We start from the raw sequence: 13,475 nt of genomic DNA, 5'->3' as shown, positions 1-13,475 counted from the left end.
CCTGTTGTTCTCCCAAAACTGATGTAAAATTCAATAATGTAAAATTCACCTCTTTAGCCATTTTGAAGTGTACCTATGGTGACTTTGTTTTTAATTTTTTAAGTTTATTTATTTACTTAGAGAACACGCACACAAGTGGGGTAGAGGCAGAGAGGTGAGAAGGAGAATCCCAAGCAGGCTCCACACCATCAGTGCAGAGCCCAATGCAGGGCTTGAACTCACGAACCATGAGATCGTGACCTGAGCCGAAATCAAGAATCAGATGCTTAACTGACTGAGCCACCCAGGTGCCCCATGCAGTGACTTTTAGTCCATTCACAATGATAGTTATGCAACCATCACCATCACCAGAATCTAACTCCAAAACAATTTTCATCACTCCCAAAAAGATACCCCTACCCATTAAGCAATAACCCCCTCTCCTCACCTCTACATATCTCCTGGCAAACACCAATTTTTCTGTCTCTATGGATTTGCCTATGCTAGATACTTCATATAAGTGGAATCATACAATATGTAGTCTTTTGTGCTTGGCTTCTTTCACTTTGTATAATGTTTTCAAAATTTATCCACGTTGTGGTGTGTATCAGTACAGCACTGAACAATAGTCCTTTGCATAGATATATCATATTTCACTTTTCTATTCATCAGTTGATGGATATTTGATTTGTTCTCATTTGGGGGGGGCATTATGTATGAATAATACTGCTATGAACATTCACATTCATATAAAATCTTATTCTAACTATATATTTTCACCTGTCTTAGGTGTACAACTAGGAGCGGAATTGCTGGGTCATATGTTTAAATTTTTGAGGAACTTCCAAATTGTTTTTCACAGTGCCTACACCATTTTACATTCTCAACAACAATGGATGAAGGTTCAACTTGCCCACATCCTTTTCCAATGCTTGTTCAAATTTACCATTTTTATTATAGCCATCCTAGTGAGCATGAAGTGTATTACATAGAAGTATTGCTTCGCATTTACCTGATAGCCAATAATGCTGAGCATCTTTGCATGTGCTTACTGAACTTGAATATCTTCTTTGGAAAAAATGTTTATACAAATCCTTTGCCTGTTTTTAAATTGAATTCTATCTGTCTATTAATGAGTTTTAAGAGTTCTTTATACATTCTGGATCCTAGACCCTTATCAGATAAATGACTTGTGAATACCTTCTCCCATTCTGTAGGGAATATTTTTACTTTTTTGATAATGCCATTTCATGCACAGAAGTTTTAATTTTGATGAAGTCCAATTTATCTACTTTTTCTTTGATTGCTTCTGCTTTTGTTGTAATCTTCAAGAAACATGCCTAATCCAACTTCATGGAGATTTATCCCTATATTTCCTTCTAAGAGTTTTATATTTTTAGCTCTTACATTTAGATTTTTAAATCCATTTTGAGTTGATTTTGTATATGATTTAATTTTATTCTTTTTTGCATGTGGATATCCAGTTGTTTCACCAACATTTTTTAAAAACACTGTTCTTTCTCATTACATGGGCTTGGCACCCATGTTGAAAATCCACTTATTACAGATGCATTGGTTTATTTTGGACTCTCAATTCCATTCCATATATCTAAAAATCTATTTTCCTGCCAGTGCCACACTATTTTGCTTACAGTAGCTTTAGAATAAGTTTCTAAATCAGGAAGTGAGAATCTACCACTGCATTCTTCTTTTTTTTACACTGTTTTAACCATTTGGGCCTCCTGCAATTCCATTTGACTTTTAGAATTAGATTTTCCATTTTTTTCCAAAAACAGTTGCTCAGATTTGGTAGGGATTGTGCTTTATCTATTTATTACTTTGAGAGCTACTGCCACCTTGACAATACTGATATTCATTATTAAAATCAATACTAAGCAATATTATGCAATAATTAACAGTATTAATGAAATCCATAACACAAATGTCTCCATTCATTTAGGTCTTCATTAATTTCTTCTGTAGTTTTTAGGGTACAAGTCTTGTACCTCCCTGGTTAGATTTTTTTCCCAAGTATTTTATTCTTTTTGGTGGTATTAGAAGTGGAATTTTTTTCTTAATTTCATTTTGGGTTGCTTATTGCCAGTGTATAGAAATAAAAACGAATTTGTATATTGATTTTGTATGCTGCAACTTTGCTGAACTTGTTTACTATCTCTTATAAAGTTTTATGCATTCTCTAGGAGTTTTGATGTTTAAATCATGTCATCTGTGACTAGAGATAATTTTACTTCCTTTCCAGAGTGCCTTTTATTTACTTGCCTTACCTAAGTATGCTGGTGAGCCCTTACAGTATAATGGTTAACAGAAGTGGTGAGAGTGGATATCCATATCTTATTCCTGATATTAGGAAGAAAGCTTTCAATCTTTCACCATTAATATGATGTGAGCTCTGTACATGCACAGATGCACGCTATCAGTGTGAGTAACTTCCCTTCTTTTCCTTGTTAGTGTAGTGATTGTAGCATGAAAGGGTATCGGATTTTGGCAAACACTTTTTCTGCATCAACTGAGTTGATTATGTGGGCTTTTTTAATTCTGTTAGAATGATGTATTATATTAATAGATCTTCATATGCTAAACCATCCTTGAATTTCTAGGATAAATTCTATTTGGTCATGGTGTAGATAATCTTTTTAAAAGTTAATGGATTCCATTTGCTAATATTCTAATGAGAATTTTGCATCTGTGTTCATTATGGATACTAGTCTGTAGTTTCTTTTCCTGTGATATATTTTTCTGGCTTTGGTATCAGAGTAACACTGACATCACAGAACATGTTAGTAAGTGTTACCCCCTCTTTCGTTTTGGAAGAGTGTTGGGAAGATAGATGTTAATTGTTCTTAAAATATTTGGTCAAATTCACCAGTGGAGCCAATTGAAACTAGGCTCATCTTTCTGGGAAGTTTTTTTTTCTTTTTATCAGTGATTCAACCTTTTCGCTTATTATATGTCTACTCAGATCTTCTATTTCATCTTGAGTTAGTTTTGATAATGTATATGTGTAGATTATCTAATATGTTGGCATATGATTAATTTTGGTCTTCTCTAAAGATTTATCAAAGAGGAGTTACAAACCAAAAATTAATTAATATCTACCTTTATATTTGCCTATGTACTTATTTCACCAATATTTTTTTTATTTCTTTGTTTGCATTTGAGTTAGTGACTACTGTCATTTTATATCAACCTGAATGACTGTCTGTAGCATTTCTTGTAGGAGAAGTCGACTGGTCTGCTGGTCATAAACTCTGAATTTCTGCTTATCTGGGAATGTTTAACTTCTCCTTTGTTTTTGGATCACATTTTTTGCCAGATACAGAATTATTTTTTGATAGTGATTTTCTTTCAGCATTTTCAATACTTCCCTGCCCACTGCCCTCCACGGTTTCTAATAAGAAATCAGCTGTCACCTTACTGAGAATCCCATGTACAGGAATCACTTGTCTCTTGATGTTTTTCAAGATTTTCTTTTTGTCTCTGGATTTTGACAGTTTGGTTATAATGTGGTTTGGTACAGACTTCTTTGCATTCGTCTACCTGGAATTTTTTGAACTTACTAAATGTACAGATTCATGTTTCACCAAGTGTGGATGGTCTTCAGACATTATTTTTCTAATATACGTTTTTCCCTTTTCTCTCTCACTTTACCTTTGAGGAATTGTATTATGTAGAGTTAGAAGAGCTGGTAATATCCCACAGGTCTCTCAAGCTCTGTTCATTTTCATTTCATTCTTTTTCTTTCTGTTTTCAGACTGGCTAATTTAAAATTTTTTTTTAACGTTTATTTATTTTTGAGACAGAGAGAGACAGAGCATGAACGGGGGAGGATCAGAGAAAGGGAGACACAGAATCTGAAACAGGCTCCAGTCTCTGAGCTGTAAGCACAGAGCCTGATGCGGGTCTTGAACTCACGGACCGCAAGATCATGACCTGAGCCGAAGTCGGCCGCTTAACCGACTGAGCCACCCAGGCGCCCCCAGACTGGCTAATTTTAATGATCTCATCTTGAAGTTCACTGGTTCTTTCTTTTCCCTACTCAATCCGTTGAATATATCTATGCAATTTCCATTTCAACTACTACACTTTTAAACTCCAGAATTTCTCTTTTTTTTTTTCATAATACCTTTTTATTGATATTTTGTATTTTGTAAGACAGTTCTCATGGTTTCCTTTAATCATCTTTTTTTCCTCCAAGTGTTTATTTAAATTCTAGTTAGCTAACATACACCCTTCAAGCATATTTAAAATAGTCAATTGAAAGTCTTTTTTTAGTAAGTCAAATGTCTGGACCTCCTCTGAGATTTTTTTAAAATTTATTTTTGGGGCGCCTGCGTGGCTCAGTCGGTTAAGCGGCCGACTTCGGCTCAGGTCATGATCTTGCGGTCCGTGAGTTCGAGACCCGCATCAGGCTCTGTGCTTACAGCTCAGAGACTGGAGCCTGTTTCAGATTCTGTGTCTCCCTTTCTCTGATCCTCCCCTGTTCATGCTCTGTCTCTCTCTGTCTCAAAAATAAATAAACGTTAAAAAAATTTTTTTTTAATTTATTTTTGAGACAGAGAGAGAGAGAGAGAGAGCATGGCAGCGGCAGAAAGAGAGGGAGAGAGAGAGAATCCCAAGCTGGTTCCGCACAGTGGAGAGCCTGATGTGAGTCTCGAACTCATGAATATGAGATCGTAACCTGGGCTGAAGTCAGATGCTTAACCAACTGAGCCACCCAGGCACCCTCGTCTGAGATTCTTTTTTAAAAAATTTAAATGTTTATTTATTAATGAGAGAGAAGGGTAGAGAGAGAGGGAGACCCAGAATCTGAAGCAGGCTCCAGGCTCCAAGCTCTCAGCACAGAGCCTGATGTGGGGCTCGAACTCACAAAGCACAAGATCATGACCCGAGCTGAAGTCGGACGCTTAACCGACTGAGCCACACAGGTGCCCCTGCTTCTTCTTCTTCTTTTTTTTAATGTTTATTTATTTTTGAGAGAGAGAGAGATACAGAGAGAGAAAGAGAGAGCTTGCAAGCAGAGGAGGAGCAGAGAGAGAGAGAGAGAGAGAGAGAGGGAGACACAGAATCGGAAGCAGGCTCCATGTTCTGAGCTGTTAGCACAGAAACCGACACAGGGCTTGAACTCACGGACCATGAGATCATGACCTGAATCCAATTCGAGTTTTAACTGACTGAGCCACCCAGGTGCCCCAGGTATTTTTTTTTTTTAATTATCATGTGTATGGGCTATATTTTCTTATTTCTTTGCATGTACGCCATGTAGCATTTGGTTCAAAGAAGGAAAATTTGAATATTATACCACGGCTACTCTAAAAAACAGAAAAAACTCTAGGCTCCTCAGTCCCTTGGTTGTTCTTGTAGGTGTTGTTAGCTTAATAACTTTTTTAAAAACTAATTTTATAAAGTTTGTATTCTTTGTCATGAAGCGTACTGAATCCTCTGTTCCATTAGCTTTGTGGTCAGCTGATGATGCAACAGAAGTTTCTTCACAGGTATGAACACACAAACACCTATGTGCACACACATGCGTCCATGTGCACACACACACACCACCCAGTCTTTGCAGACAGGCTGTGAATTGTGTTGGGACATGCCTTCAGCACCCAGACAAGCAGTTCACACCTGTGCTTTAACTTCGAGATCCTGTTTGCACAGAGCCTGAAGTTCAGCCAGAGTTAAGAGCTTAGACCCTTCTCAAGTCTTCTCTGAATATGCACCCAGATTTGGGCATATGTGTGGCCTTTTCGGCCCCCAGGAATTTGTGAGAGCTTTATAAAGTCTTTATTCCCCAAAGCATCTTATTTCTCAGCCTTTCTTGCCAAGATATTTGGTTAGTCTATTGTTTATTGCAACTGTTATTCCTTGCCACAGGTGGCAGTGATGAATACATTCTGTCTTTAAATGTTTTTAACAAAGCCTCAGCCTCTTCCTTTAGCTATTTTTTAAAAGATAGGTGTGCAGAGAACAAATTATCTCTTTTTTCCTTTTTCTGAGCATGTCTCAATTTCCCCCCAATTCCTGACGTACTTTCACTGGTACAGGAATCTGAGTCAACGTTACTTTTCTTTGAGCAACTGAAAAATGTGCCACTTCCTTCTGGCCCCAAGGTATCTTCTGAGAAATCCATTATTGTACTGGTTTTTTTCTTATAGGTAAAATGTCGTTTTCCTCTGCTTTAAAATTTCTTTCTATCTTTAGCTTTCAGAAGTCGAAGAATAATGCTTCCTGGCACAATTTCTTTGGATTCTGTTAGAGGCTCAGTTCATGAATCTGTAGGTTTGTATCTCTTGCCAAGTATGTAAAATTTTCAGCTATTATTTCTTCAAATATTTTTCAGGCTTACCACCTTTATTTTCTCTATCCAGGACTGATAACATGAATCTTAGGTATTTTACTATAGTTTCACAAATTCCTAAAGCTCTCGTCTCCTTTTTTCAGTTTATTTTCTCTGCTTTTCATACTAATTTCCATTGTCTTACCTTCCAGTTCATTGATTCTTTCCTCTAACCCTTCCAGTCTGCTAATGAACCTACCCACTGAGATTTTAATTTCTGTTATGATTTTTAGTTCTAAAATTTCCATTTGTTTCTCATATCTCTGATTTTTTGCTGCTTTCTATCTTTGTTTTAAATTTCTTTCAAGTTTGTTTCTAATTTCCCATTGAAGCATTTTTATCATGGCTGCTTTAGAGCTTTGTCAGATAATTCTAAGCTTTTCAACACCTTAGTGTTGGCATCTCTTAAGTGTCTTTTATCATTCAGGCTGAGGTAATTTAGGTTGAAATGAAAAGCACAGAAAAAATATATCAGGCACATGTTAATCAAAGGAAAGCAAGAGTAATTATACTGATATCAAAGCAAAGCAAATTACCAGAGACAGAGAAGGAAATTATATAATGCTAAAAAAGTTACTCTACCAAGAATACATAACAATTCTAAATGTGTGTGTGTGTGAGCAACCAACATTGCTGAAAAATATGTGAAGCAAAAACTGATAGAATTTAAAGAAGATATAAACAAATTTACAATTACTGTTAGAGGCATCAACACCCCTTTCAAAACTAGACTGAACTAAACAGAAAATCAACAAGGATGTAGAACTAAACGTCACCATCAACCCAAAAGATCTGACATTTGAAGAACATATAATATAATAAGGTCAGAATAATAAGGGCAGAATACACCTTTTCAAATGCCTGCAGAACACATATCAAGATAGACCTTATCAACACAACCTCAACACATTTTAAAGAACTGATATCACACAAAATGTGTGATCTGACTACAATAAAATGTACTTGAAATTAACAGCAGAGATAAGGAAAATCTCCAAACATTCAGTCGCGAAAGCATACAATTACAAATAATCCCTGAGTCACAGAAGAAATCTCCAGGGAAATTTTTATAAAATACATTGAAAGCATAAGAGACTCTTAAAAACTGAGAACAAACTGAGGATTCATAGGGGGTGGGAGGGAGGGGAGGGTGGGTGATGGGTATTGAGGAGGGCACCTTTTGGGATGAGTACTGGGTGTTGTATGGAAACCAATTTGACAATAAATTTCATATATTGAAAAAATAAATAAATAAATAAATAAATAAATAAATAAATAAATAAATAAAATACATTGAACTGAATGAAAATAAAAATAAAACATACCAAAATTTGGTGGGTTCGCATAAAGCACCACTGAGAGAGAAATTTATCACACTAAACATGTACATTAAATAAAAATAAAAGTCTCAGGTCCGTAATATAAGCTCTCATCTCAAGAACCTAAAAAAGAGAGAGCAAAATAAATCCAAAACAAGCAAAAGGAAACAAATGGCAAGAATAAGAGCAGAAATTAATAAAATTAGTAACAAAAAAATAGAGAAAATCAATGGGCCAAAGGATTGATTCTTTGGAAAAGTCAAACAAATACCGTTGTTTTAACAGTATCATTAAGATGGGAGTCCTTACCAATCAAAAAGAATCAAACAATCCAATAGGAAAATGAGCTGAAGACATGAAAAGGCATTTCAGAGAAGAGCAAATTCAAGAGGCAAATGAACTCATGAAAACATGTGTAACCTCCATTAGCAATCCAGAAAAATGAAAAGGGAGGCCCCAATGAGATACCATGTTGTACTCATCTGATAGGCAGAGAAGTATTTTAAGGTGTATATCACCAGGTTTGCTATGACTGCTCAAGGTTGTATCTGCACAATGGTAGCAATAACCCCACTTTCATGACAACTCACTGCCTTCCAAGGAACTCTCAACCTGTTCCTTCCCTTTCCATTGGCTGCTACTGGCCCCTAAATAATGTAGATACAAAATTTCTTGCTTCCTACTCTCTTCTGTTTGATCCTGAAAAATCCTATCTTCCTTCTACTGCGGAAGTCAAAAATGAGAAACTCTCTGTATACTGTCTGGGGAAGTTTGCCATCTTTTTTCTCCACATAAATAATTCCACTCATTTGCTATTTGGCAAACTAATTTTTATTATTATTTTCTCTAATTATCTTAACAACTGTCAAGATTGACACTAATTTACTTCTAATAATGAACTTGGGCCCACAGAAACAGCAATGAAAAAACAGAGCAGCTCCTCAATGAGGCCACTGATACAATTTTCCTGTTGTTTTTCTGACGTTATTCAATGACATTTGGCTGTCACTCTCATATCAATATTATTTATGATATAGATCACATGTACTTATATTAAATCATTTTATTTCATCACTCAGTTACCTTACTAATGACTGAAAACATTAAATAAACTCACCATTTTTTGGTTTGTGTTTCTTAGTTACTCTTGTTTGGAGACTATAAGCTCAGTGAGGGCAGAACTGTGTTTGCTTTATTCATTCCCTTATCTCCAGTGTTTGATACAGTACCTGATATACAATGAAATTTTTTGACCAAATAAATTAATCTGATGTGGCTACCTTGTTTAGTGTGCTGGAGTTCAAGAATCTCCATTATTTTCCAACAAGAATAATAATTAAAATGGCAAGTGGTTCTTTAATGTTTAGTGTGTGCACAGAACTGTGCTAAGGATTTGGATGCATTAGTTTCTTGAGACCTGCACTACTAAAGTACATTTAAAAGTGTAATTTAACAGGTGAGGACACTGAAACTTAGAGAACTTGGGGGATTTCCCAAATTCAGAGAGCTAATAATTAATGGTACCAGATTTGAGGCAAACCATCTGTCCATCTGAGACCTCTCCATAGGTCTCAGCTCAACTAGGGCACACGGTCTCTAAAGGAAAGTGGGGGTTCGTTCCCTACAGGATTATGTTTGACCATTAGTTTAACCTCACAACTAGGAGACTGACCTCCTGTAGGGTTCTGTGGGTGGCAGATCTCTGTTTCATCCTTCTTCTCATTTTAGGACACTGAACTCCTTGCTGAATTTCCAAGAACTAAAAGAAAAAAATATTTATGAGCATTTCTGGTTCCTTGCATCTCCTTCCTTCTATTTCTTTTCTCTTTTCCTTATAAGTAAGAGCTTCCTAAGGAAATAGTGTATTATTTTTCTATTGCTGCTATACCAAATGACCACATACTTTGTGGCTTTAAGCAACACAGTTTTGTAGGCCAGAAGTCCTACATGGAGTCATGTGATTAGACTGGACCCACGCAGATAATTCAAGATAATACAACTGAGATGATATTTGAAAACTCCCTTTTTCCATTTAAGCTAACACAGGTATAGGGTCTGAAAGTTAGGATATAGCCATCTTTTGGGAGTTATTATTCTAACACAAATAATTAACCCCATCATCTATAATCCATAAAAGAGTTCCTCACTGAGAGTTCCCTTTCACCATTATAAGACCAATTAGGTTCAGTTTATTTCTTACTCCCATTAATCCCTCACCAGGTAGGGGGTACAACAATAGATGCTGTAGGAAAAAACAAAACACAAGAAGCACATATTATGGCTCAGGATCTCTGGACTTTTACAACCTTGTTGGATGTACATGACATGGAGGAATTAACTAGATTTAGGAAAGTCTTGAGTTGTGTCTAGAATTAAATATGCAACATAGGACTTTTATCCATTTGAAAACTTGAGGAGACAGGATTAAAAGTATTCTGCCATAGGGACACCTGGGTGGCTCAGTCGGTTAAGCTTCCGACTTCGGCTCAGGTCATGATCTCACGGTTCATGGGTTCGAGCCCCACATTGGGCTCTGTGCTGACAGCTCAGAGCCCAGAGCCTGTTTCAGATCTGTGTCTCCCTCTCTCTCTGCCCCTCCCCCACTCGTGCTCTGTCTCTCTCTGTCTCAAAAATAAATAAACATTAAAAAAATTAAACAAAAAAGTATTCTGCCTTATGGTCTGCCGCAAAATGCTAAGAAGGCAAAAATTCAACATTTCAGCATTCGTTTTTACCTTGGTCATAAGAAATGTTTGCAAATGAAGAAAGTCAATCTCCCAAAGGAATAAAAAATATACCCCAGGCCATACAGATAACTTGAAGAACCTATACATAAATCCAGCTCTTTCAGATTCCAAAGTACATTTTCTTTCCACCTAAACATCTAAACATAACTGAACTGACCCCTCAAAAATGAATTATAACTCTTTATGTTTCTAGCTGGTAGTCAAGCCATTGTTTCTGAAAGAGCTAAATATGCTATGAGAAGGAATTGTCCTGTTTCTGTGTGAGGTAAGGCTAGATGATGGGTTTTAAAAAACCGAGCGCCCATCTCTTTGCAAGCGAGGCACTTTGTTTTATTTAGTGTGTGTTGAACAATGGCCTTCCAGACACAACTGACAAGTTTTGTTTCTGGTTATTCATTTGATACCTACCACTTTAAAACTGAAAAGTGATATGTTGACTTCAATTCGTTAACAACGGCATCTACAATAAATATATGGTATGCCTGACAGATATCCTTTTTCAGTAACTGCTATAAAAACAAGCCTGATAGACTCAAAATTCCTATGGAAAAATTAATCATAGTGGATTAAGAGGAAGCATTTTATGGTTTCCACAGACATTCTTTCCAGAGTACCTGGCCACAGTTGAGTTTTCTTAGTAATATAAGAAAATATTAACTAAAACTCAACACAGGTAAAAGCAAAACCTGAGAAGAAAGAAAGAGCATAGAAAAGAAGGAATGAGAGCTCAACCAACCCCCCAAAGTAAGTGAGATATGAAGTAGCTGTTGAGGAATTCCAGACTCGAGAAGTCCAACTTCTCTGAAATGATGTGGTAGAAAGTTGAGAACAGGTAATTATCCACCCAGGAGAGTAAGTATTCTCGAAAGGCCACACATGGAGGGATGGCAAAGAGTTCTTCACAATGGAGAGCACATTTGTACAAATAGTATGAAGTTTGGGGAGAGACAGGAAAGAGGATATCTTAATACCATAACTTTCTCCCCAAATCTTGCTCCTCCTTTCTGTTCTTCCAAAAGAATTGCATTTCATTTTTTATAGGACTTGAGGAGTGATTTGTGTGCCTCTCCTAAAGGAAGAAGAAAGCCAAAAGTAGATTCCGAATTGGCCACTAACTCACCAAGTGACCCTGAGTAAGCCACTTAAATTCCTTTAGGCCTCACTTCCTACAGCTGTAAATGACATGGTTAAACTAGATTAGCTATTGGGACCATTTCAAATGTACGAATACATAATTTTAGTTATTCTCCACAAATAACTGTGGACAAGTCTAAAAACACTTCTCAAGACCGAGCTGAAGGTGAAAAGTGAAGGGTTCATGGTTTCATATGATCCAGGTTCAAAATGAGCTTCTTCAGCGGACTGGTACAAGGATAGAGGGGTTCCATTTTGAACAAGACTGCTACGGACCCAGCAAAATAGCCTAGCTATTTTGGAACCTGTGATATTATTCCCTCTGCCCACTACAAAATAGTCAGACTTGGAAAAACAATCATAATTTTTAGGAACAGTATCAAAATTAAGCTCATCCTAAGGGAAAGACAGTATCCTGGATGGGATCCTGGAACAGAACATGAGCAATAACAGAAAAACTGATGACACCTGCAAGACGTATGTAATTTAGTTAACAGCTAATACCAATGTTAACATCTTAGTTTTGACAAATATATATAATATGTTCATATTAGAGGATGCTGGGGGAAGTGTTTATGGGAACTCTTTCTACCATTTTGCAACTTTTTACTAATTCTAAAATTGTTCAAAATTCTAGACAAATTAAAAACACCACTGGCAATTATTACTTTCCTTAGGTTGATCTACTCATGTGGCCTTTAGTTTAGCAGATTTTTTTTAAACTCTCTTACCTAGTACTTAATCATCTTCCTTTATGTTTGCTAGATTAATTGAATCCTTCCACATTTTATTATGTGAAGTCTCTATCTAATTCACAGTCTCCAGCACTGAGGCATGCATAGGAGAGTAAATGTTCAATATTTCTTAACCACATGAAGAGAGTAAGAGCTGTGTATCTCTTAACAGTACAAAGCAGTGATGTCCAATGCACATATGGTGTGTGAGTGAACAAAGTTACTGTTTATAAGAGAAATCGTTGCCCAGTTGACTTGATTTCCCGGGAGTTTGCGTATTCTAAATGCCTAGTGGTCTACTGTGCAATCAAAGATAGGGAACTTGGCCATAAGTGATGAGAAGAACAAGGCCCTAGAATTATCTTTGGACCAGTTATACTATAGTTTTCCTTTATCCACATTTGTTTTCTATACATCTTCCTGATGGCACAATATAGTTCAATCTTGCAAATGATTTTCAAAACTCACAACTTCATGCAGCCTGCAAATGGGCAATATTCCCAGTAGCATTTTCTGGGCTCCTCACTTCCTTCTGCTTACACTCTTCCACTGCTCTATGCATCATTAATAGTGATGAAAATAACAGAAAACTAATAGGCCCTCCACTTCACACAAATTCCAGGGAAAAACTCAAACAGGAAGCCACAAGTCGCTTTTATCTTACAATGTATACTTCATTTGCTTTGACTTCTTAGTTCCCCTTTGTCTGTCTTGATACTCTTCAAAGAAGTAGAAAAGACCATGCTTATTTTTATGGCTCAGTTTAGAAGATGTGTGGCTTCCATGTGGGAGCGGTGATGATAAAAATGTAGGTGGGATACAGCAGGGTGTAGTGTGGTAACTTCTGAACCCCCTTGTTCATGCTTCTCAAAAAGAAATGTTTTCATGTATCACAGTACACACACATTAAAGTTTCATGATGAAACACAGCATACTCTGATGTTTTCTACTCCACTTAGTTCTCTATTTCACCAAAACAAAAATCCTAGTTGTAACCAACTGACATAACTGGAAACTCAGTTTGTAAAACCCTGAGGAGTAGAAATAAGGTTCTAGAATTTTGTACAAACTATTCCATACTCAATCTAGTACTGACAATTATCAATGAAACCCTAAACTAGATAGTCTTAATCTCTTTGCTACTTAGCTTTCTCACCTGTAAAACCAAAAAAATAATAATAAGCTTATTTTACAGGGTGGCTTTGAG

The 13,475-nt window shown here is 36.4% G+C and overlaps 1 long non-coding RNA gene across 1 annotated transcript in view; it reads right to left on the bottom strand.

Moving 5' to 3' along the window:
* LOC121013679 (uncharacterized) overlaps positions 1–13,475 on the bottom strand; it is a 179,491-nt gene that overhangs the window by 18,165 nt on the left and 147,851 nt on the right. The window contains exon 2 of the long non-coding RNA XR_005782836.1: positions 9,326–9,412. This is a non-coding gene — a long non-coding RNA (uncharacterized LOC121013679). The remainder of the gene's footprint in view (positions 1–9,325; positions 9,413–13,475) is intronic.

The sequence above is a fragment of the Herpailurus yagouaroundi genome, unplaced genomic scaffold (assembly GCF_014898765.1).
Source record: "Herpailurus yagouaroundi ecotype Mexico unplaced genomic scaffold, PumYag 199, whole genome shotgun sequence".
NCBI classification, from domain to species: Eukaryota; Metazoa; Chordata; class Mammalia; order Carnivora; family Felidae; genus Herpailurus; species Herpailurus yagouaroundi.
This window is presented reverse-complemented; position numbering and strand designations above follow the sequence as displayed.